Below are 23,887 nucleotides of genomic sequence, written 5' to 3' on the forward strand. Positions count from 1 at the left end.
GAGAGTGTCATTGCTTTTCATCGGTCACTGTTTATCAAAAAGACATTCATGGGCCCCTGTTCCGCTGCGTGACTTCTGCCATAAATCAAAGTGTCCCTCTATGAGGATCTTCAGGCTTTCTGACTTGTTCTGATCATCTATTTTTTTTCTCTTCTTGCGTCAATAGCGCACTGAAGTCTTGGTACCCCAGTTGAGAAACTCTTCCAAATTTTTGTTCTTCAGGATTGCTAGGTGATTCTAGACTCATTGCATTATCATGGAACTTTTAGAATTAGCTTATTAATGTTCATAAAACGCCTGCTGGAATTTTAGTTGGGATTGTATTGCATTTGGACAGATCAATTTGGTATATAACATCACATTTTAGTCTACGAACATCTCTCCATTTATTTAGGTCTTATTTCAAGTTTTTAAATGTTATTTTATTGTTTTCAGCATAGTAGTCTTGAACATATTTTGTCAGATTTTCTGGTTGTTAGATTTTTAAAATGTTATCTTTTTTTTTTTGTACTAGGGATTGAACTCAGGGATACTCAGGCACTGAGCCGCGTCCCTGTATTTTATTTAGAGATAGGGTCTCACTGAGTTGTTTTGTGCCTCGCTATTGCTGAGGCTGGCTTTGAACTCTCTATCCTCCTGCCTCAGCCTCCTGAGCTGCTGGGATTACAGGTGTGCGCCACTGTGCCCGGCTCTACTCATTCCTTTATTTTTATTTCTTTTTAATTTCTTTGAGACTAATTTGTAATTAAACTCAATGAATTTTCTAACTTTTTAGCCTTTCCCAACACACTTTCCTGTAAACTTAAGTTCAGTTATATCCCACAAATTTAGGATTGCACTATAATTCAGCTCAAAATATGTTCTGATTTCCATTTTATTTATCTTTCACTTGTGGTTTACTTAGAAGTGCATTTTCAAATTTTCAAACACATTGGGATTTTTCATTTATCTTTTTGTTGTAGATTTCTTAGCTAAAGAAAAAGGTAACATGGTATATGTACTTTAGATCTTTTGACATTTTTCAAGACCTGATTTGAGTCAGCATGTGGTCAGATCTTATGAAGATCCGGTTGAGCATCAATGTGTTCCCTGTGGCCACTGGAGTACCAGATTCTTCAGTGTCATTTGGATCAAGTTTGTTAAGTAAATTTTTCAAGTCACCTGTGTTTGTTCTGATTTGTATCTATTCTATCATTTACACAAAAGAAATGTGTAAAATTTTCCTACTATCGTTGTAAATTTGCTTACATCTCTTAATAATCTATCCATTTATACTTCTTATAAATTGAAACTGACCTTGGCACTGTGTAATAGTGACTGAGGAGGCTGAGGTAGGAGGATTGAAAGTTCAAGGCTGACCTCAGCAACTTAGCAAAACCCTATCTTAGAAAAAAAAAAAAAATTAAAAAGCAGGAAGATCTGGGGATGCAGTTTAGTGGTAAAGCATTCCAGAGTTAAATCCTTAGTACAAAAAAAGTTAAAAATTGAAGTGGTGCTATTAAGGTGTATACAAATTTCTGAATTGCTGTATCTTCCTGAAGAGTTGGATATTTTGTAATTATGATCTGTCCTCCCTTATTGCTCCTTGACCTAGAGTCTATTTTGTCTGATATTAGAGAGCTAAATTAGTTTCTTCTATTTGTATGGCACTATTTTTTTTCCAAACTTTTCACTTTTTTTTTTTTGATACTAGAGACTAAACCCAGAGGCACTTAACTACTGAGCCCATCCCCAGCCCTTTTTATTTTTTATTTTGAGACAAAGTCTTGCTAAGTTGCTGAGCGTTTCCCCAAGTTGCCCAGGCTGAACTTGAACTTGCTCTGGTTTGAGGAGCTTGCGGCCGGGCCCCCATTGACGTGAACCCTGCTCTTCTGAACGCCCCGGGAGAACCTGGTAAGCTGTAGGAGCCCAGGGAGGTCTTGGCTAGAGGAACAGAGGCCTCGTCCTTCTCAGGTCTGAGAAGCTGAATTTAACCCCAGGACCTAGAGGGGCAGCATCTTGTAGCCATCCCACAGATTTGGGGTGGTATCAGTCAGTAAATGAACCAGTCAGTGTCTAAAACTGCTTTTGTATGAAGCAGACGTGCACATCAGGAGAAGCATGGAGACCCGTGCACACCCTCAAACCAAGACGGGGCCCCGCGGAGCTGTGGCTGCTCCCACGGCGAGGATGCTCTCTGGAGCAGAGCCTGCCCTTCTCAGAAGTCAGGGGCCTCCGGGTAAGACAGTTTCCTTGGCATGCGCCCAGGGACAATGGCTCAGCAAGGACCTCCTCACTGGTGAGAGCCGGGCAGGCGGGCGGTGTGGCTGCCCACTTTCTGGGAGTGACAACTTCTGTGATTCTGTCCTCGTCACCCGTGCTGTCCCGGGCTCTGCAGGCTGAATTCACGCAAGCAGACAGGGGCCCGCGTGCTCCTGTGCTCTGGACCACCCTACAGCAGTCTGGGTTTGGAGGAGCCAATTTCCCTGCACTGCCCCCAGCCCCCAACCTGCACCACCATCGCCCTGCCAGGGTGACTGCTGAGAGAACAGGAAGTGCTGACCGAGGCCACCCAGCTGCTTGGTATTCTGGGGAGGAAGGCAGCAGGAGGCAGAATCCTCAGCTGAACCTGCCTAACTGCTCTGAGGCTGCAGGGCGCTTGGCAAAAGGGCCAGGAAGTGAAATAACAAAGTTTCCAAAGGCCCACACTCAAGGGGGCCTGGGGCATGCAGTGGCCCCCGCCGTCCCCACTCTGTGGAGAATTTCCGGGGACCAGAAAAAGGAGGAAGCTGTTGTGCTGGGGTCAGGAGTCATCCTATAAGAAGCCAGCCCGAGGGGTAGAGGACGGGGCACCTCACCAGCACCACCAGCAGCTTGCTGAACAGTGCCCCCTCACAGTGCAAATGACTGATGACAGCCCAGGGAGTGCCCAGCCTCAAGGTCATGCCCCAGGCCCCCTTGAGTGTGGGCCTGAGATGAGGGAGGGGAGGGGAACCACAGTCACATTGGTGGGTGGGGTGGGCCAACAAACTACTGGTCTCCCCTATTTCCTGGGAGTCAGACCCCAGTATGTAAATCCTATTAACACTGACAAGTGAAAGAGACCTGAGAAGAACCAGGTGCTTGGCTCTGGGCTGACAGAGGCCCTGGTGCCCAGGGTCAAGAATGTCTCCCTTCAGACAGACACACACACCCTGCCCCAGTGTCCCCCTCCCAGTCCGGGCCTCCTCAGACCTGTCTTCAACTCCTGGCTGACTCCTCTGGGCTCTGCTCAGGTGGGGCACATGAGGAGGGCGCGGCAGGGCAGGGCAGCCGGCTGCTTTACCCGGCACCTTAGGGTCCCTGCTCGGTCAACAAGGGGAGCTGATGTTGTGCAGGCCTTGAGAACCCAGGGGCCCTTCAGCAAAAGCTACCCACTTGCAAAACTCCTGCTGACTCAGCCCCTGAAGGCTGACCCGGCTGAAGTGGCCCCACCTGCTCAGAAAGTTCCAGAGCAGGTAGACGGCAAGGATAGCACACAGAGGTGACTGTCTACTGCCTCTTCTGGAGAGTGAGCCAGAGGCCGCTCTGGTGGATGGGGTCTCCAGGTGGCGAGTGTGGGGGCATCTGGGCAGATAGCAAACCAGCTGGGCCAGAGCATGGAGGCGGAGGTCTGAGGGCAGGCTGGGGCGAAGGCGCCACCTGGCCTGCCGCGAACAGGTGCTGCATGGGGTGGCAGAGGCTGAGGGCCAGGGGCAAACACCACCCACACCCACTTCATCCACAGCAGGAGGAACAGTGAGAGGAACCCAGACACATTGACTTTCCCTGGATCCCCGAAGACATTCTTCCTGTGCGGCTACTTGAGATGCAGACATGGAAAATGGATATTTGGGGGTCAGTAGGAGGGAATGGCCTGGCCCCATGGACGGGTAGGGAGACAGGGATGGTAGGGAGACAGGGGGCCCCGGAAATCCCCAGGGAAGTTCTGGGAGTTGTAGGGACTTTTCTCCAACCCTCAGTCCCTTCCCCAGATAAGACTTCCAGTTCCTCCAGCAGCCCAAGGGACTGTCACCATGGTTTGTGGACACTAAAATGTCCAGAATGTCAGGTTCACATGATGCTTCCTGCTCTGTTTCCCCAGAGCTGCAGGGGAGTTTTTAATGGAAGTGTCATGATTATTGCTGCTTTTGGAGTATTACCCTCCTCTCTGCAGGGCCCTTCTATCCCCTCCTATTTAGTGGATGTGTGTGTGTGTGTGTGTGTGTGTGTGTGTGTGTGTGTGTGTGTCTGCTCACCCCCAATAGGTGCTACAAGGACCGGACCCAGAAGCTGGGTTCCAACCAACCATGTCCACAGGCTCCGTGCTGGGTGGCCTTAGACCAGGGTCATGAGCACTCTCTTGACTCTCTTGGCCTGTCTTTACTCATTCATCTTTAAAAAGGATTTTAACCCTTTAGGGGGGTCCAAAAATCAAGGGAAAAGATGGATGTAAAGGAATTCATCCATGATTACTCTTTAGATGGAAAGAGCATATATACACTTATTTATTTATTTATTATTCATTCAGTCAACAAATATTCTTTGTGCTTGGTACTAAGAAGTCAGCAGAGAAGGAAAGACAACATATTAGCCCTTGTTCTCAGGAAGCCGACAGCTCACCAGGAAAGGCAGGCATGATACAGAGATTGCAGTCCATGTCACGAAGGGTCAGGTGGGAGCGATGAGCTCTGAAGTGGGACCAGAGGGACACTTACGGGGACCGTTTGCCAACACGACCTGGAGGAAGGGCTGAACTACCCAGGTCAGCCCTGGAGGCTGAGGCTCAGCAGAGGATCTGAGCCTGGGAGTCTGTCCACAGGGGACCAGACACTTAGGCTCATCCGTCAGAGTAAGACCAAGAGCCTGGCACTCTGCCCCCACAGGGATGGAGCCAGAGGTAGCAGTTGGGTCCTGGGCATGTCAGAAAAGGTGCTGGGAAAGGGTGGCCCAGGGCAGGATGGGGAGTCCTTTGGGGGAAATGGTAGAACCATCAGAAATCCAGTTCCTGGAGGACCAGTTACAAGTGGGGGGGGTTCCACCGGGGCATCTGGGCCAGGCAACAGTGTCCCACAGGGCCCAGCCACCAGCACGGCCCCCTCCCCACCACATCCCGGGCCAGATCATATGGCTTTGACTCTTATCTCTGGCCCCAAGCACCACCCAAGGACCTGTACCTGACTCTGGCTTTCCCGTGGCCACTCTGTTCAAGGTCAGGATCGTATGCTGTTACTCCATGGGGCCATGGTGGCTTTGGCCTCCTTCTGAGTATGCAGCAGGTTTCAGAGTCTGGGACCACAGTGATCTGGACGGACGTTCAGTGGTGCCCCAGCGGTGCACTTGTGTGCTGAATACATGGCGAGGAAAAGCCAGAGGCTCGAGATGTTTGGAAACAAGCTGCCCCTTGCCCTGTACGCGGAACCCCCCAGGCCAGGATTCCCAGGGACTTTTAAGGTATTAACAGACACAAACCCTTAAATGGGTCTGATATTATAGCCCTGCAATTATAGAGAACAGATTCCCTGTGGCTCTTGACACCCATTCTCCATCCTTAAGCGGTTCCAGACCCTGAGTGCTGTCCTCACTGGGCAGTGGGTGCTGTTTGTGTTCGTTTTCAAGGGAAGGACACAGATTCAAGGCAGCGGGGACCTGGCCCATGGGCGGCACACAGCCGGCCACACTCACAGCTGCTTTAAGCAGCCAGTTCTGCTCTTGACCTTGGACTTGGGCTAGGATCATTTGTCCTTGGTTCCTTTCACTTTTCTGACTAAGAACATGAAACCATCAGGGTCCTCGTTTGTGCTTGTTTTCAATCTCTGCAGCTTCACTACAGGCTGATCCAGGGCTCCGGCTGCCCCCATGTGATTCTGCAGCCATTGCCCAACTCCACGGATGCTGACATCAGCAAAACCACGTGAAGAAGGGTCTTCTGCAGCTGGATGCTGCCCAGTCGTGTGGTGGGCAGCCAGCAGGTATTCTCTGGCATCAGACCTACATCCAGACAAGCTCATGATGATTCCTGGGAGAGGCTGGCCCCAGAAAAAGAAAGGAGCTTTCTGTGAAATAAACAAATGTCCCAAGATGCCTCCTTTAACTAAGAAGAGCTAGGGAGTGACACACCAGTCCTGGATTTTAGAACCACCATTGGACTGAAACAAGTGTGCCAAAGAGGAGCACAAAGGACATCACCTTAAGACTTAGAGGAGGTACATACTTAATGGTGTTAAGTCAAAACTACGGGGCTGCAGGTGGAGTGTTGCAAAATGGAAAAAATTACAGAAAGCCATTGTTTTGGACTAGGCTTCTGCACTGGCCCCAGCAGACCAGCTGAAACTAAAAATGGAGTCCCTCAGGCTAAATTCCACATCACCACACTGAAGCTAAGCTGTTTATCTGACCTGTTGAAACTAAGCTGTTTATCTGACCTTTGAGAAATCAGGATTAGAGAGAAAATAGCCAAATTTCCCAAACAAGCTGGTTTCGATGGCGTGATAGTGAAGTTCCCTCTGCTTTAATCTTCACAGAAAAGAAGTCACCTGAAATAACCTGATGTTATTTACCAATGGCCGTTTTTCCTCTTCTGCCCTCTTTGCTTATGTTTCTTGCTTTCTTTCGTCTTTGTCTGTCTATAAAATTCACCTCTTCTGCTCAGACCATGGGAATCCTTTTCTATTTTGTGGAAAGAAGCACTGCCAGGATTCTACAGTGGGAAACAAAGGCGATCGTGTGCCGTCAAGCGAACCTTCGTCATTTTTCCTTTGGTGATGGAAACGTCTTTCCCAACTCTGAAGCCCCTTTGGGTAGGACTCCAGCTCCCACTTTCCAAGAATGAAGCGGCCTTGCTCTGCGAGCAGCTGAGAAGCTTTGCGAAGACCCATCTCTATGGAGCACGTGATTTGAAACCACAGCTAAGATAATGTACTAAATTGGTATGAGTCAGAAATCAATTAAGACTAAGCAAGCAATGTGGTTTTATTTTCCTGTATCACTAGACCTCATTCTTCTGGGCTCTAACAGCTAATCTCAGTCACATTGGAGTGTCCCTCCCCTCTCTGCTCTGTGGTTCTGGAGAGTCCCAGGAGCAATGTGGTTGTGGTGGGATGACAGGGTGTTGAGTTTCTGGGAAGGGGGACATCTCGTCCTCACTGTCGTCTTCTCTCACCAATGCTTACGTGTTGTCAACTTGTAGTAGCTCAGCTTGTGGTATCAACAGAAACTTCCCCTGTCCCCCGTAACCTGTGGCCAAGCACAGCCTATCCACAAGACTCTCTTGCTGTCCACACAGTCGTTCACTAGCCCTCTCCTGCATGTGGCCCGGCGTTGTTCAAGGACACCATTCAGTGGCTCCCGTCTCATGCTAGGGACAGAGGTAGGCAGAGGTCCAGTCTTCCTGGTCACTTCATGTCCCCTTGTCACTTCACACCATTCCTTCTCCTAGAAGCCATTGCTGTGTTTCTACATTAGGGCACCTACCAGCTTCTGGGACTTTGGTGCCTCTCTGAGGCTCACAGCCTAAGGATCAGCCACTCTGCCTCCTTCCACCAGAACCTGTGCCCAAGTGCCCACCTGCCCCAAAGGGCCTGGGGAGGTGAGCGGTGAGGAGGCCGACGCTCAGTCATGCTTTCCCTTCCCAAGCTCTCTGCCAAATGTTGTCTGCACCCTGATCCTCTCTGGGTTTCTGGTTTTTTTTTTTTTTTTTTTTGTACCAGGGATTGAACCCAGGGGCACTTTACTAAGCCATATCCCCAACCCTTTTTATTTTTTGAGACAGGGTCTCACTAAGTTGCTTAGGGCCTAAATTGTTGAGATGGGCCTTGAACTTGCAATCCTCCTGCCTCGGCCTCCTTAAGTCACTGGAATTATAGGAGAGCCCCACCACACCCAGCTCTTTCTGTTATGATGTTTGTTTTGTCTTGGATTTTTAGGTGGTGTTTGTGAAGCCAGATTTAAAGTTAGGTAGTCAGTGTAGTCAGGTAAATCGGGTCTAATATGGAGTGAAATCTAAAATGGAGGCCAAGCTGAGAATGACTCAGGAAAAGGCAGGACAACTCATGGAATGTTAATGAAGTCCTGAAAAGGCCCTAGGCCAAAGTCCATCCCAAAGAAATGTTAATGAAGTCCTTCCTGCTCAGACTACTTCTTTGGCCCACCTGTGTCCCACCCCTCTTCCAACCTACATTCCATCACCAAAACTATAAAAAGGGGAAACAACCGCACTCTCACGGATTCCACCTCTTGGGTCCCCTTCTTCCTCCGGGAGAAGTCTTTTCTGCTGTCCTTTAATAAACTTCTAATTTCTACTCCGACCTTGCCTCGGCGTGCTTCTTTGGTGTTATTCTTCAACATTGGGGAAGCAAGAACTCGTCACCGGTCAACAGAGGTAACATTTGTGCATAGGTTCATAGTAGTCAATATTTGGTCTTCAGGTTGAAAAAGACAGAACATTTCCCTTAATCCAGAAGTTTCCCTCATAAAATGGCCTAGACTCTATAAAATCCACAGAGCCCAACAGCTCTCCCCAGTGTGTTCCTCTGTCCCACTCCGCTCTTTCCCTTTGCTAATGTAAGGAGCACACCCTGGCCCTACCTGCAGCTACCTACAAGGCCAAGGTACTTAAAGGGACAGGGTGGGGGACCCATGAAGCTGTAGTCACAACTATACCCTCCACATTAACTCCCAGTTACAAAGTTACATTCATGCTGTGCCTTGTAGTTGACCAAGGACTTTCACACTGTTTGTCTCAGCTACTGTTACAGCGACCCACTGTGTGTGTGTGTGTGTGTGTGTGTGTGTATGTGTGTGAGTGTATACACAAATTATCATGCCCATACTTCAGAGGAGAAAAGTGAGGTCCAGAGTGGAAATGTCCCACAGCTGGTAGACATTGGAGACGAGACAAGGTCCAGATTCAAGCCACCACAGTTCTGTATCCAGGGAGCCTAATAATTCCCAGGGTTTGGAATAGAGAATACAACAGGCGGTGGCTGGTACAGAAGATTCTGAGGGGCTCCACTTACCTAGGCCCTCCTAAGCCCCCTAAGATAGGGCTCCCTCCTTATATGCCCCAGTAGAAACACCTACACGTCAAAGACCTCAGAGAATCGGCCCTTGGAGTGCGTCTGGAAGACAAGGCCTGGCAAAGGAGCTTCCAGGAGGAAAGAGACTAGGAATAACGATAGGGTAGACGCAGTCCAGAGCCCAGTGGGAGCCCAGCTCCTGGCCCCGCCCAGCTTCCTCACTGAGAAGCTGTGCGGTGCTGGGCACCTTCCAAGCTGATTTTAGCCTCAGTTTTCTCACATGTGAAAGAAGATAATAATAGTGTTGTCCTCCAAGGGTCTGGAGAATCACATGAGCAGGTAAAACCCTTCACCTGCGGCTGCATGGGCACGTGCTAGCCAGTGGCATTCCTAAAGGAGGATGTGAAAACAGAGACAGGTATTTCACTGGAGTGTCACTAATGCTGCAGAAAAGCTACAGGACGGTTCTGCTCCTAAATCCCCTGGGAGGCAGTCTCACTGGGGGAAGCTCTGGGCAGAGGCCAACGCTCCATCTCCTGGCGAGAGTAGAGCCCAGGAGAAGCGCGGGGCTGCCCGAGAAGTAGGCCAGCTGAACAGAGCTGTGAGAAAGCCCGGCAGGTCTGAGCACGCCCCCTCCGTGCCACTTGGCAGGCAGGCAGGAAGGCGCGAGAGGACAGACGGCTGGCTTGGGCGACTCGGCTGGGCAGGGCTCCCCAGAGCAGCTCATCCCAGATGGAGGAGGGACTATGGCCAGGGAGGGGAGAAGGTCAAGGGCACAGTGGGGCTGAGGGGCCAGGCTTTTTTTTGTTTCTTTTCCCTACAAAATTGGAACCTGAAAGAGCTTTCAGTTCACTGAGGCAAATCATCAGGTCTACAAGATCAGAAGCCACGACTGAGATTCCAGCACAGAACCTGGCCCTTCCCCGAGGGCCCCCCAACTACTCGGGGCCCTTAGACTGAAAGTCCAGGACAAGGAGGCCTGTTCTGGCCACTGCACCCCCAGTGACGCAGCCGCCCATTAGCACTTGTGCACTGAAGCCTGAAGACGTGGATGTTGCGAGAATGCGCCCCCCAGCCCCTAGTCATTTAGCACTGCCCAGGGACCTGTTTTCTAAAATGTTATGATTTTAGCCTCATACATTTTTCTTTACCTTAGTTTGCTGGTTTTTGGTGTCTAAGCCATCACACAATTCCGTAGGTATGCGGCACAGCACTTAGCAGAAGCCAAGAAGCAGGATAAGAAGAACTAACAGCCCTGTGACAGTTCACAGCTTACAAAGCGCTTTTGTTGCCACTTGAGTGTCTTTGGCTTTGGAGGAAACTGAGCCAAAGGACATGGAAAAGGTCATTCATTATCTTGGAGATGCAGAAATGATCATGAGATAAGTGTTTACAGGTAAAACCAGGTGGGTTCTGGGACTTCACTCCCCTGCACCATTTCCAGCAGCAAGCAAGTGGATCACCAGCAACAGCAGCAGGGAACAGATAAGGGGAGAAGAGACTCCTCTGCTCCTTGGTCCAGTGGCTCTTTAACAATGAGTGAGCAGGGACTGGGATCTGTCCTGTATAGGAGACCTGGACCAGAGCAGCCACCAGATGGGCACTGCTCAAGACAGACACTTGGCTAGGTGACTTGACCCGTCCTGGCAGGTGACCCTGTGGGACATGGAGGGAGGCAGGCTCAGGGTGGAGTGACAAATGAGGCCATCGCCTTATTGCCTGGGCTTTCCCTGGGTGCACTTGGAAGAGGTTTCTCTCTCTTCCCAGGGTGGGGAGAATTAATTAATGTTTGCAAAGACCTTTATGGTACTTGCCAAAAGTGCTGGGCCAGCTCTGATTACCCAAGGGGCAGGCGCCACTCTCTCCTATCTCTGCTCCGCATCTCAGCCCTGGAAGATGTCAAACAAGTTCCATGGCTGAGGTGGGAATCAGCTGCCGTCATCAAGAATCCAGCTTGTGTAATTTCCTGTCTGCATCTCCAGTGGCTTCCCAGGATTCCACAGCCTCGCAGGGAAACAGGGTCTCGTTCAGAGTCTCCTTCATGCCATCAGACCTGCAGCCCAGCCCCACCCGGGAGGAGGCAGCTGCCTAGCAGGGATAAATTTGCAAGCTCTGGAAACGCCCCACACATCCAAAACCCACTCCCCGATTACTACCCATGAGGGCTGGAAATTCTACCACCAAATATTCACTTCTTTGGGGGGCTTGGAGCTTTTTTGAGGCGCTTAGGATTTGTCATGGAAAGAGAGCAAGACCAGCAGTCCGAAAACCAGATCCCAGGTGTCCTGCCCTGGTCCGGTGCTGGCTCTGCCCCCACTAGCCTGCGGTAAGCCCATCCTCTCTCGCCCTCCTGTATTTTCCCCATCTAAAATGGCAACGCTAATGCCTGTCTCGGAAGGGCCTCTGCGAGTGAGGATCAGACGAGATAATGGATGTGAAAGCCAGGAGCTGCAGGAAGGAGGAAGCATCATTACTACAAAAACGCTGTCAGCCCACGCTGGATAATCCTGAGGGATTAGTCCATGGCTCCCAGGAGCAGTGAGCTCGGGGCTGCGGGAGGAGATCTACGATGAGGGAAGGGAGGGGCTCTCCTGCTGGCACAACCACCAAAGTGTGGTGCCAGGCGAGCCCAGACGCCCACGGGCCCTTACAGGGTACCAGCTCAGCCCCAGCTTCCGGTTGCCCAGATGCACAGGATGTCCTCATGAAATGGACACTGATGGTCACTCACTGAGTTAAAGGACCGACAAGAAAAATAACCAAATGTGTCTGGATCTCCGCAGACGCATCCCTCAAGTAATTGAGGCAAAGAGGCCCAGCCTTGGCACGAGCGGCCCATGTACGTCAGACCCAAGTAATTGCTTTCTTTGTCAGAATTTCCTGGATAATTTCCTCTCCTTTGTTTGGCTGATAGAACCTGGCCTCGCATCTGGGAGCCTGCTTGCCAAACATGATTGGGTCCTTGGAGATGGAAGATAGAGAGTAAGCTATTTTCCATAAACACATTGGCACACATTTTAATTATCACAAGGGAGAAAATCTGTCTGTGGGTTTCATCTGGGAGGCAGCGTGATGTAGTGGAGACAGAAGAAGGGACCACACCAGACACTTCTCATCAGGAACCTGCTGGGACCCAGGCAGATTGGGACGCTTTTGCACTGAAAATCTCATTTGATTCTTACTGAGCCCTGTGAGGCAGACTCCAGGAAAGACAGAACCTGGGTGCAGAAGCGCATCTCGGTGGGTGTGATTTGGTACAGTGAGAGCCAGGCAGGCGGCCTGTGGGCCAGGGATTCAGTCTTCTCACCTGCTAAGTGGACGTCCTAGGGGCTTCGGAAGGGCCGGGAGGACTGACTGCAGCTGCCAAAACACAGCAGGCCTGAGACACACGGCAGCCCTCTGTTGCCCTTCAAAACAAGGACGGTGAAGAGCAAGGGAGTCAGACACTTGGCCAGTGTCACCTGACTGGTCACCGACAGAGCTGGGTCTGTCTCTGCCAAAGGCAGCTTTTTGCCCAGAGGCAGCTGAACTCCCACCCTCGGTCACTGCGGCTGGGTGGACTGGCACCTCCAGAATCTGTGAGCCCTCGAGGGCAGGAGCACACGTTCTGCCAGCATCCCCGGAGCTAGCAGGTGGCCCCTTCATTCTTGTTAAATGTGTGAAAGAGCCAGAGCCTGGCGCAGGTGGGTGGAGCTGAGTGGCGGGTGGCGTGACGGTCCCTACAGAGTGCTGCAACCTTGAGCCTCCTCGGGGCCCTTAAGTCCCCTCAGCAGCAGAAGCTGGTGAGCACCTTCACACTGGCTTGCTGGGTGCCTGGGGGAGCATCCTGTGAGCAGTCACAGGAATTCACAGGAGCTGAGGTGGAGACCACGAGAACACTTGTGACAAGGAACATTGGGAAGATCCAAAGGGATGATGGTGAGGCAGGCTCTGAAAACACCAGCACCTGGAAGGGGACAGGCCATCATTTCTGTCAGTAACAGGATTCTGGGGCAGCAGTGTGGGGCCTCTTGGGGCTCCCCAGGCGGTAGTGAGAAGGCAGGAACCACAGAGGCCAGGGGTACCAGGCAAGGATGCAGCCAGGAGGGTGAGCTAAGAACAGCAAGATCTGGACAGCTTACCCACCTGTTCCGTGACCTCCTCAGGTTCTGAGGCCACAGAGAAGGGGTTCCCTTGTCCCTCAGCATGATGCAGATACACCTGACAGAAAACATTTCCACTAACCAAAGAGGGTGAGTATGGAGGCCATGGCCTCACTTCCCTCTGGCCGCCATCTTTCTTCTGAAAGAAAAAGCCCTCATCAGGAGGATTTTAATAAGTCGGAATGCCATGCCAAGCCCTCATGCCCCCCACTTGGCAGCCGACTGCAGCCCAGCCTGTCTGTCCTGGCACAAGGCACAGAGCACATCATGGTACATGGGCTGTCATGGTATGGGGCTGTCATGGCACATGGGCTGGTGACATGGCCTGTAGTCATAGACCGAAACTCATGGGAAAGTCCCCCAGGCTCCTGGCTCAGGGCTTCCAGGATGCAGGAGCTGAGTCTAACACTCTTACACCTCTGAAGAAAGCACACGTGACCAGGGTGACCTCGTGGGAGCTGGCAAACTGACCCCTCCAGGTGGAAGGCCAAGTCTGCTCCTCCAGGGCAGAGTTCTGACCTGCGACATGGCCCCCCGATAGTCCTGGTCCTAGCCTGCTGGGGGAAGTCACACTCCTCCAAACACCCCCCTGAGGGACCTGCAGAAGCTGGCTAATTAGGGTCTCACTCAGCCCAACCTGCAGTCATGAGCTCCCAGCCTGGCTTCCTATCCCAATTGTCCCTTGAGGACTCTGCCACCTCCCTCACAGGTAACATTTGATTCCTAGATCTGTGTAAACAAGAATTCTGTCTAATTCAAACAGCAATGACTGCTCAAAGGCACTCACCTGCCTGGTGGAGTTAGACGCACCTGCCTTGTCCCTGGTGAGGGACTGTTTGACTGGGATGAGTGCTGGTGAGGAGGGCTTCTCAGACAGCGATGTCCACGAACTGAACCTGGTGGGCAGGTGAGCAGGACATGGCACAGCATGAGATGCCGTTCACCCCACTCAAGTGGCACAGGTTAAAAGCCTGACTATGCCCAGTGACAGGGCAGATGTAGACCCGTGGGTTCTCTTCCTGGTGGTGGTGGGAGTATAAGTTTGTAATGATCTGGAAAAAATTGGACAGCTCCCAGAGGGACTTTCATGCCCTGTGACCCCACAGTGCTATGTGTAGGTACACACCCAAGAAAAACTTTAATGCACATTCAAAAATGTTTATAGCAGGACTGTTCAAATGCCAACAGAAGATCGGATAAACAAACTCATACTCGGGGTATCGTACAGCAGTCAAGATACAAGAACTGTGGGGACACGGGACCATACAGTGGAGGCTTCTCATCTTGATGCTGAGTGGGAAAAGTATGATTATCACTATTATTGTTTTGAGACAGGGTCTCTATGTTGCCTGAACTTGAGATTCTCCTACCTCACCCTCCTGAGTAGCTGGAATTACAGCTGCACACCTCTGCACCCAGTCTTTTCCATCATGTTAAGGGTGACCTGTTACATAGGTAGTATGTAGGTTAGGCAGAGAGGTAGGCTGGTGGGGCCCCGGGCAAAATAGCAAACATAATGTAAACACGCCATGAGCCAAGGATTATGATTTTGCCAGTTTTGTGTATCACAGGCTGACAAGACCAGTGACTGAGGCCCCCAAGGGTAGAGGACATCTTTGTACACCAGGGACCCCCAGTGCACACACATCCCCTCACTTCCCAACACAAGCCTCCTGGATTTTTGGAGATGGACTTCCTGCCACCTGATGGAATGGCCACCTCAGTGGACATTTAGACCAGCAGCCTGAGTTGGTCCCACGGACATTTGGGCAAGTTCCTTAATTTCACCCACCAATGGTACAGTGACAGCACTGATCGTCAGAGACTTCGTAAGTGTCCATTCAGAATTCCTGGCCCGGGCCTGGCCGGGCGAGGGCGCGGCGCGCTGGTCCTGATGTTTTTGTCTCTCAGCTACTTCTTGCTCAGGAGAGCGTGAGGACGGGGTCTGCCCAGGTGCCCTCAGCCTCCTCTCTCTGACCTGCTCCAACCCTTGCCACTGCAGGAGTTCAGCCAGCCGCGCTGTGTCCTGGTGTCTGCCTCTCAGCTCAGTCCCCCCTCTCCGCCCCAGCACCCCGTCTCCAAGGCGGCCCTGGGCCAGGCTCCTGCTTCACGCTGCTAGTGTCACCCCTGCCCCGGCTCTTCCCCTGGCCAGGCCTTTACACACTCAGGTCTCCACCAACCTGAGAAAAAAGGAAAGAGAAAACCTCCCTCCACCCTCCACCCTCTGATCTCATCCGTCCTCCCTTCCCTGGCTCTCAGCCTCCACTTCCAGTTTCTCTACTCATCACCCCACTGCTCCCAGTCCAATCCCACTCACCCCACCCCGCAGCTCCCTGAAAAAGTGCCCAGGGCCCTTTCAGTTGCCAAACCTAATAAGACCTTGTCTTCAGTCCTTATCTTTCAGCTGTCCCCACTTAGAGCAGCTCTGAAGTGCCTCCTTGCAATTCAGGATTGCCTGGTCTCCTGGCCTCTTGTCCCTCCCACTTCTCAGACTCTCCTCCTTTCTTTTCTTTCCTATTTTTTTTTTTTTTTGTACTCAGGGGCACCCCCAGCCCTATTTTGTATTTTATTTAGAGACGGTGGCTCACTGAGTTGCTTAGCACCTTGCCGTTGCTGGGGCTGGCTTTGAACTCACGATCTTCCTGCCTCAGCCTCTCAAGCTGCTGGGATTACAGGCGTGGCCACCTCGTTGGGCGGACTGTTCTTTCGTTTGCCCCTTCCGTGGGAAGGTCTGTCTCTGGCCCTGTCCCCTGCTTGCCCGCTCTCCTTGGTTAGCTCCACTGTTCATGGATTCAACCGCCAAGCATTTGCCAAGGACCCTACGTCTGTGTCTACAGAGGACACCCTTCTAGCACCCAATTCCCTTGTAGAGGTCACAGATGCAGACGCTTCACTCTCACGTGTCAAGACAGAATCTGTGGGCTGAGGATGTGGCGCGGGGCCGAGGGCCTGCCCAGTGTGCACGAGGGCCCGGTTCAGTCCACAGCGCTGCAAGATACAAACAGAACGACGGGATTCACGTTCCCCCAGACTGAACTTCTTTTCCACTTCCTCACTCGGAAGGCTTCACGATTGGGACTCACTCTTGCTTCTTCCTCCCCCAGCGCGAGTCACCATGTCCTGCTGACTTTGTTCCAGAATGTTTCTTTCCTTTCCTACCCTCAGCCCACCTTGGGCCTTGCTGTCTCTGGCTTCTCTGCCGAATCGGCTCCTATCTAGGTATCCTCCTCTACTCATCTGTCCCTCTGTAGCCAGGATGTTCTTTCTGCAGCCCAGGCTCCAGCTACGCCCCCTCCTGCCCTGACTCTCCTCCCGGGGAAACTGAGCTGCTTTCCCAGACACTGAGGCGCTCACTCTCTCTCCTTGTCACATTCTCCCCTCTCCATCCCATCAGAGGGCCAGGGTCCTCCTGAAGCCTGCTGCACGCCCCCTGCCCCTGCCCTTCCCTGGCTCCTTGCCTGTGCCCTGCTCTGCCTCTCTGGGGGTGCTTCTCTGATCTTGTCACCCCTCAGCCTGAGACCCTGTGACTTGCCCGCTAGTCTGGGCCTAGGTGCCCTTCATGACTCCCCCGGTGGGGTGGGTCCTCTGCCCTAGTCCACGGGTGAATCTCCACTGCCACACCTTCCACATTACATTTGCCTCTTGTTAATCAATGCAGACTCAGAAACTGTAAAAATAAGAGGACTCTATTTGGGGTCTTAGAACTTCAGTGCAGGAGAAACAGGCCCTGTGGGCTTGGAATCAGTGTTCCAAAGAAGGCAGGGAAGTGGCAGCTTGTGCCGGCTGTGGCATGCTGGGAAGGAAGAGGGACAACACGCCTGAGAAGATGAGGGAGGACTGACCAGCAGAATGGGGTGTTCACCAACCACCTCTACACTCACGTCGTGGGCCTCTGGGCACAAAGCAACTGTCAGGTTGTTCAGGTCATTCCCAGTGCCTGTGGCCACAGGTGGAGGTGATCAAAGTTTGTGCTCCAGACAGCAGCTGGAGTCCTGCCCAAGTCCTGCTTCCAATTAGCCTCCTGACTCCATTTTGAAGCGGTCAGTGTGGTTTTCATCATAATTCTCCCTTTGTTCCTCCGCTGGGTCCACATCCCTCAGCAGATCTGGTCTCGAGCTGGGCATCAATCATCTTTCTAGTCTGGGCATCCCTGCAAATCCTCACTGGATTGGCATTGGCAGGAAAAGTGAACGAGTGACCAGTGAGGCCCCTCCAGCTCTGAGCTTGTCTTTTGACTTGAGAAAATGCTCAACTTTGAGCTCCAAAGAAGTAATGAAGGTGGGAAAGTGAGGTGCGACCCGACCCAGGACCCACCCTCCGGAATTCTCGGCATACTCTTGAAGAGCTGGGTTGAGCCAGGTGTGTTGGACCAAGAGATTCCCCTTTAGATCTGAGGGTGGGTCAGATCTCATTCAGAGATAAAAACGGTGAACCAAACCAAGTTCACCTACTGACCTTCCCATAAAACTCGAGGACATGGATTTTACAAGGAAAATGACGAAATGGGGAACTAGCACCAATGTAACTGCACAGAACTACTGCCTTAACTACTGAGACTGGTAGAACGGCATAATGTACAGGTCTAGAGGCCCCCCTAGGAATGAGCAAAAGACCCATCCTGGTTTGCTCACAGCAGTTGCACAGCCTCAGGGAGCCCTGAGGGCCAGGAAGCTTCCACTTGAACCCTGAGTCAGAGCCACTCACCAACATGCCCCTGACCTGCAGCTGCCCCTGCATGTGTAAAACGGATATGATTCGACCTGCTTTTCAGGATTCCCATGAGGATAAATTAGGGGCCTATTGCTACAGAGAACATTCAAGAAATGGGATCATTATTATTGTTAGAGGGAAGAAATGAATAGTATCGCTGGCAATTAAATATGGGAATGACGACAGTTTAAAGACACCATGACATGTCTATTAGAGTAGCAGAAATATGCAAGTTCACAGAAAAGACCTGACCAAGACAATTCACAGCCTTTTTAGCTCTACTTCCCCAATGCTGAGAAGATCCCAGGTGTCCAGCAGTAGATAAACAAATTGGGGTATATTCACACATTGGGCTACTTCTCAGTTATAAAAAAAAAAAAAAAAATTAAATCAGGCACCAGGACACAGCCTAACAGATGAATTGAAAAATCATCATGTCAGATAAGACTCACGAGATTTCATACTGGATGATTCCATGTGTATGAAATTGTGCAGCAGAAAAAAAACCCATCTATGGTAGGAAAAAAATCACAATCCTGATTACCTTTGAGGAGGGCAAGGATTAACAGGGAAGAGACATGAGGGGATTTTCTGGAGTGATGGGAATGTTCTAGAATGTGGTGGGGGTTTGTGTGTACCTTTCGCAAACTCAGTGAAGGTACATTTAAGAGTCGTGCATTTCGTTAGATGTAAAATTCACCTCCAAAGGAAGAGCTAGAAAAATGCATTGAACTCTAATGATGAAGTATTTAAGGGGAAGTAAAGGTGTCAACAATTTACTTGAAATTATAGAAAAAGTAAGATAAATTATTGAATGGTAGATGGGTGAAAAAGTGATAAAGCAAACAGTGTAAAAAATATTAAGGATATAGAGAACAAAAAACTTGAAGCCGGGCGCTTTATACTAAAAGGAGCTTTCCTTGGCTCATGGTTTTGGTGGCTGGAAACTGCAAATGGTATGGTACTAGCACTGTTGAGGGAGCCTGGTTGTGTCAAGATCCAGCAGAGAAGCAGAAAGGGAACTGGCAGAGTAGAGGAGGGACACACGAGGAGTGAGAAGCAAGATCGGGGCTGGGGAGGGCGAGGCTCACTCTTATCACAACCCACTCTCCAGGGAACTAACCCAGTCCTATGAGAATTACAGAGTTACATCGCCCCCTTCTTAGGGTGGAACTCCATGAAGTAATCCTCTCCTTAAGGCCCTCTCCTCAATACTGCTACACTGGGACCAAAGTTCCAAGACGTGAAACTCTGGAGGACATACTCAAACCTCATCCAAACCAAAGCAGGAGGAATCTAGGTGGTGAGCGTTCACCGTAAAATGGTCCAACTTTTCCACCTGTTTGGATCGTTCCAAAGTAAAATGTTGAGAAAATGAATTAGTGTTTTCAGGACATTAGTGGAACAGCGAACACATTCTATAGGGCAGTCCCCAAAACATTAATCTTCCTGTGGAACATGCTGGCTGTGTGGACATTTTTTTGACCTAGTAACTTCACTTTGGGTTTCTTGTTTGTGTTTTTGGTACTGGGCATTGTCCCTGAGGTACATCCCCAGCCTTTCTATATTTTATTTTATTTTTTTAATATTTATTTTTTTAGTTATAGGTGGACACAATATCTTTATTTTATATTTATATGGTGCTGAGAATCGAACCCAGTGCCTCCCGCATGTCAGGCGAGCACTCTACCTCTGAGACACAACCCCAGCCCTTTATATTTTATTTTGAGACAGGGTCTGGCTAAGGTCCCAGGCTGGCCTTGGACTTGTGATCCTCCTGCCTTGGCCTCCTGGGCAACTCAGATTGCTGGTGTGTGCCACCTTGCCCTTGCCCGGCTAGTAATTCCACTTTGGATAATCCATCCCAAAGAAATAACTTTAATCTGGAGAAAAGAAGTAATTTTTAAAATGTTCATTTTAGAACTAAATAGAATGGTGAAGAACTGGGATCCCACCCAGGCCCAACAGCTGGGGAGCAACAAAGGCTATGAGGGCACGTTCTCTGGAGTATTTAAATGATTAAAATGACAATTATTGATCCAATGGACCATTGGCATGCCTGGGTTTTCTATGTGAATGATTGGCAATCAGGCCTCACAGAACCCAAGTCAATGTGCTCATATGGAAGTACCGGGTATGGGTAGTCATGCATTTTTTATTCAGTAAGTTCTTCCCTGCACCAGGCCCTGGGAAATCAGAAGTGAAAAAGATTATGTACCTTTGTAACGCTGTAAGATTTATGGATTTATGAGGGTCTGTCACCTTATAAATAGACAATTACAAAGCATGAGAAAATGATTGCATTGGAGGCATAAAGAGACCGTCACCCATATTCTTGGATGAATGTTTCAGAAGACCTGGAATGAGATGAATTAACATTCATTTTCAGTTCAGCTTATCTTTTCCATGTTGCTCATTTTTATAGCTTTGTTCTAACAATAAAGGTTCAGCTCTTGCCTCCTCTCTGAAAAGGATTGTGAAGTTTCATGAGCAAGAACATGCTTCTCTGTTCCTTCTGGCTCCCCCACATGATGGGGGCACTTACCCTTGACAGCCGGGAGCAGCCAGGCAACGGTACTTCGACCTGCCAAGAGGTTCTGGTTCTTAGCCCCCCTGGTAGCACCCTTCTGGGTCACTGCATCCCAGTGTTTCTGGAGAAGCCACAGGCACACCGTATCACACACAACCAGCGTGTCCCCGAGAACCTCCAAACAGCCACCTGGTGTTAATGCTGACCATGTGCCAGGAGCTCACCCTCATCCAACTACTTCCCAACGCCTTTTCTCATTCTATCTCCACAGTGGCAGGTGAAGGAGATTTTTACAAACTTCATTTTACTTTTGAAAGTGTCAAGTGACAGCTAGAGTCTGGGGCCCAGGAGTTCTGATTTTTAGTTCAGACCACATCCACCCCATGAGCATATGAGATGCAAACAGTAAGCTTTCCTCCTCGACATTTTCAGCAAAATACACCCTAATCCTTCTCTGGAACTCTATTTTATGTGATTGCTTCAAGACCTTCTTAATTTCTTACTTCCATTTTTAAAAATTTACAGCTAAAATTGTACATACTTATCATGTGTGGCGTGATGTTTTAAAGCACGTCCACTAGGGAAGGGTAAATCCAGCAGATTAACAAAAGCGTTCCCTCACTTCCTTTTTGCAGGGGGAATGTTAAGCTCGAATTCGGGACCCCCAAAAGACCACCAGAGACCCAAGATCGATGTAAGCAGCAAAGAGGTGTTTATTGCGAGCTAGCTCGGTCCTCCACACACACACACAGCAACTGATGACGCTGAGAGGCCCCGAACCCAGGGTTTGCAGCAGTTTTATACAGTTTTTGGAGAGGGCAGGGACTTCACATATATCGTAGCCTCTTTTAGCAAATCATCACACACCGCGGGAAAATCAAATAACAACTCTAAAACATCATTAGCACATTCACTGGCGGGAACAAGTTGTCTAGGGGTGATTGGTCAGTACAAAGGGGGTATTCGTTTGAAGTGATTGGTTTAAGCCAAGAGGGGTGTACGTGCTGAACTACATGGTTTCCCAACATCATAAACTACTGGGAGGATCATCTGACATCCCAGGTATTTCCCTGTCTCATGCTGATTGGGGGCTGCTATGGGTCCCCACCTAGCCTGACTGAGTCAGGGACACCTGGTGCAGCAGATCTCTCCTGTAGATAAACAACTTAGCAGGGTGGGAATGTGCCTAGGAGAACTCTATGGGTTTTTCCAAGGACAGGGGATTACAATCCAGGATAGACACGTATGGTATAATGGTTAATGGGCAGATCCAGGGAGGCTGAGGCAAGATGAAACTTTTTTAAAAATATATTTTTAGTTGTAGGTGGACACAAAACCTTTATAGTATGTATTTATTTTTATATGGTGCTGAGAATCGAACCCAGTGCCCTGCTAAGCAAGGGCTCTACCACTGAGCTACAACCCCAGCCCAAGATGAAACTTTTAAAGGAAAACGGAGAAGCACAGCATGTCGTTTTCAAATAGGAGCTCGTTGGTTGCAGGGGCTCCGTGCAGGCAGGGAGGGTGAGGGGTGCGCCGGCTGCTCACAGATGCCATCCGAATGCAGGGCTGCGGCTCAGCCATGCCACTTGCAAGATCGTGTCAGGACTGGGTTACTGGAAGGACGTCCACCTGGAGGGGGCCTTCATCATTCGTGAGAGCTCCTGTTATCAGGCCAATTTGCAAGGGGAGCCTCCCAACTCCATTTTATTAGAGTTTGACATAGTGACTCCGTCTGTATTCTGACAACGTCCACAGGGAGTATTACTTCCCTCCTTTTACAAGTGTGGAGGTGGAGATCCAGATCGCTACAGTAACGTGCTCAGTGAGACCAAGGAGCAAGAGCGGTCTTTCTTAGAAGATGAGCAGCATTCTTTTAGACTAAAACTATTTTGAATTGATCTTATTTCTAAATGAAAGCTTTTGATCACAGCGAAAATGGCGAACACTTTCATTTTCTTAGAGAAGAATTAGTCCCTCATTTGTTCTAAGATCTGTTGGAACAAGATGCTCAGGGTGTCGATAAAGAACTCGTGCTAATTTATTGATCTTGTTTGTTTGGTGGTTTGGTTCTTTTTTAACATTTTTAGTCCCACGGTTTATAAAAACATTAGCTGTGTTTGGAGTTATTGTTGTGGCCTCCAGGAGAACTTGGGCTTTGTGTAACCTCCTGAGGGCCAAATTTGTTAATCGGGTAATGGATTATCGAGCTCAGTGCTGCTCCTGGAGTGCGAGGGCCGACAGTGGCCCTGGCCTGTCCCTTTCCACCCTGTAGGTCCTGGCCTGGGCAGCAGCTTTCTTGGCTCTGAGAAGATACAAAACACAGTGGAAGGAAAAAAGAAAAGATCCCTCAAAGACTTTTAATGAGTTGTCAATTACAAAAAATAACATAGGCCCACTAGGAAAATGCGAATTTCTTTTTGGCTTTGTGATTCCATTTGCTAGGGACTATGGAACCTATGTGGGGTTTTCTGACTCTGTGACTTCTGTAAGTTAACTTGCTTTGTACATCTTTTACTCTTTTTTCCAACCCATTAGAAAATGGCTGGCTTTACCCAACAGGTGACTCAGGGGTCTGGGTCCTGCCGCCTCATGTGCCACCTCCGCGGTCCTAGTCCAGGGAGACAAAGAACGTGGACGTCATTCAGGGAGCTGTGAGGCCCGGAGTGCTCACATCTCTTCCAGCTCCACTCTGTGGGCAGATCCCAGTCAGGTTGTCCCAACAGGGCTGCAAAGAAGGCTGAGGGAGGCGCCCAGGCCAGTCTCCACCTCCACCGGATGGCCACATTTTGCTTCGTGGTCGCACCCACTCCAGCCCCAGGAATCCCTGTGACCTCGCCACTGCCGAAGCTTTCTTCCCATAGCCTGCATTTAACACTCCGTATGGTTGCACTGACCCTGTTATTGTCAACCTTCTCCCATGAGATCATCGGCTCTGAGGGCCGAACGTTCATGTCTGTTTTGCTCATGAGTCTAGAAGAGACCCTTTGCTGCATACTTGTTGGAGAGGAATCTTCTGGAGCTTGATAAGTGCCAACCATGTGCTCTGTTCCTTTCTCCTAGACGCATCTTCCTCCACTGCCAGCAGCCTGGCCAGCCTTCAGAACTCATCCCATGATTCTCATCCTTCCTGGCTCTCCTGCAGAACCGATTGTCCCCTTCTCTGTGAAACAGTCACACCCTGTGATAATCATCTCTACTGTACTTTTGGCCCATGTTTCATAAACTCCCATAACACCCAGCCTCATTAAAGATGTCACAGTATCTGCTGAATGAACAGATGCGTGGTTGGGTGGGCCAACATCTTTCACAATGTGGACATCTTCAAAACGTTCCGTGGAGTTTGAATGTGGACGAGGTGTAGATGATACCATTAAACTTGATAGGTGTGGTGATGGCATTGGCGTTGTGTAATGTATGTAATGCTATGTATCATGGAGTGTGTGGGGGTTTTAAAATATTATCCACAGTGCACGTCTATTAGAGATACA

The sequence above is a fragment of the Callospermophilus lateralis genome, chromosome 14 (assembly GCF_048772815.1).
Source record: "Callospermophilus lateralis isolate mCalLat2 chromosome 14, mCalLat2.hap1, whole genome shotgun sequence".
Classification (NCBI taxonomy): Eukaryota; Metazoa; Chordata; class Mammalia; order Rodentia; family Sciuridae; genus Callospermophilus; species Callospermophilus lateralis.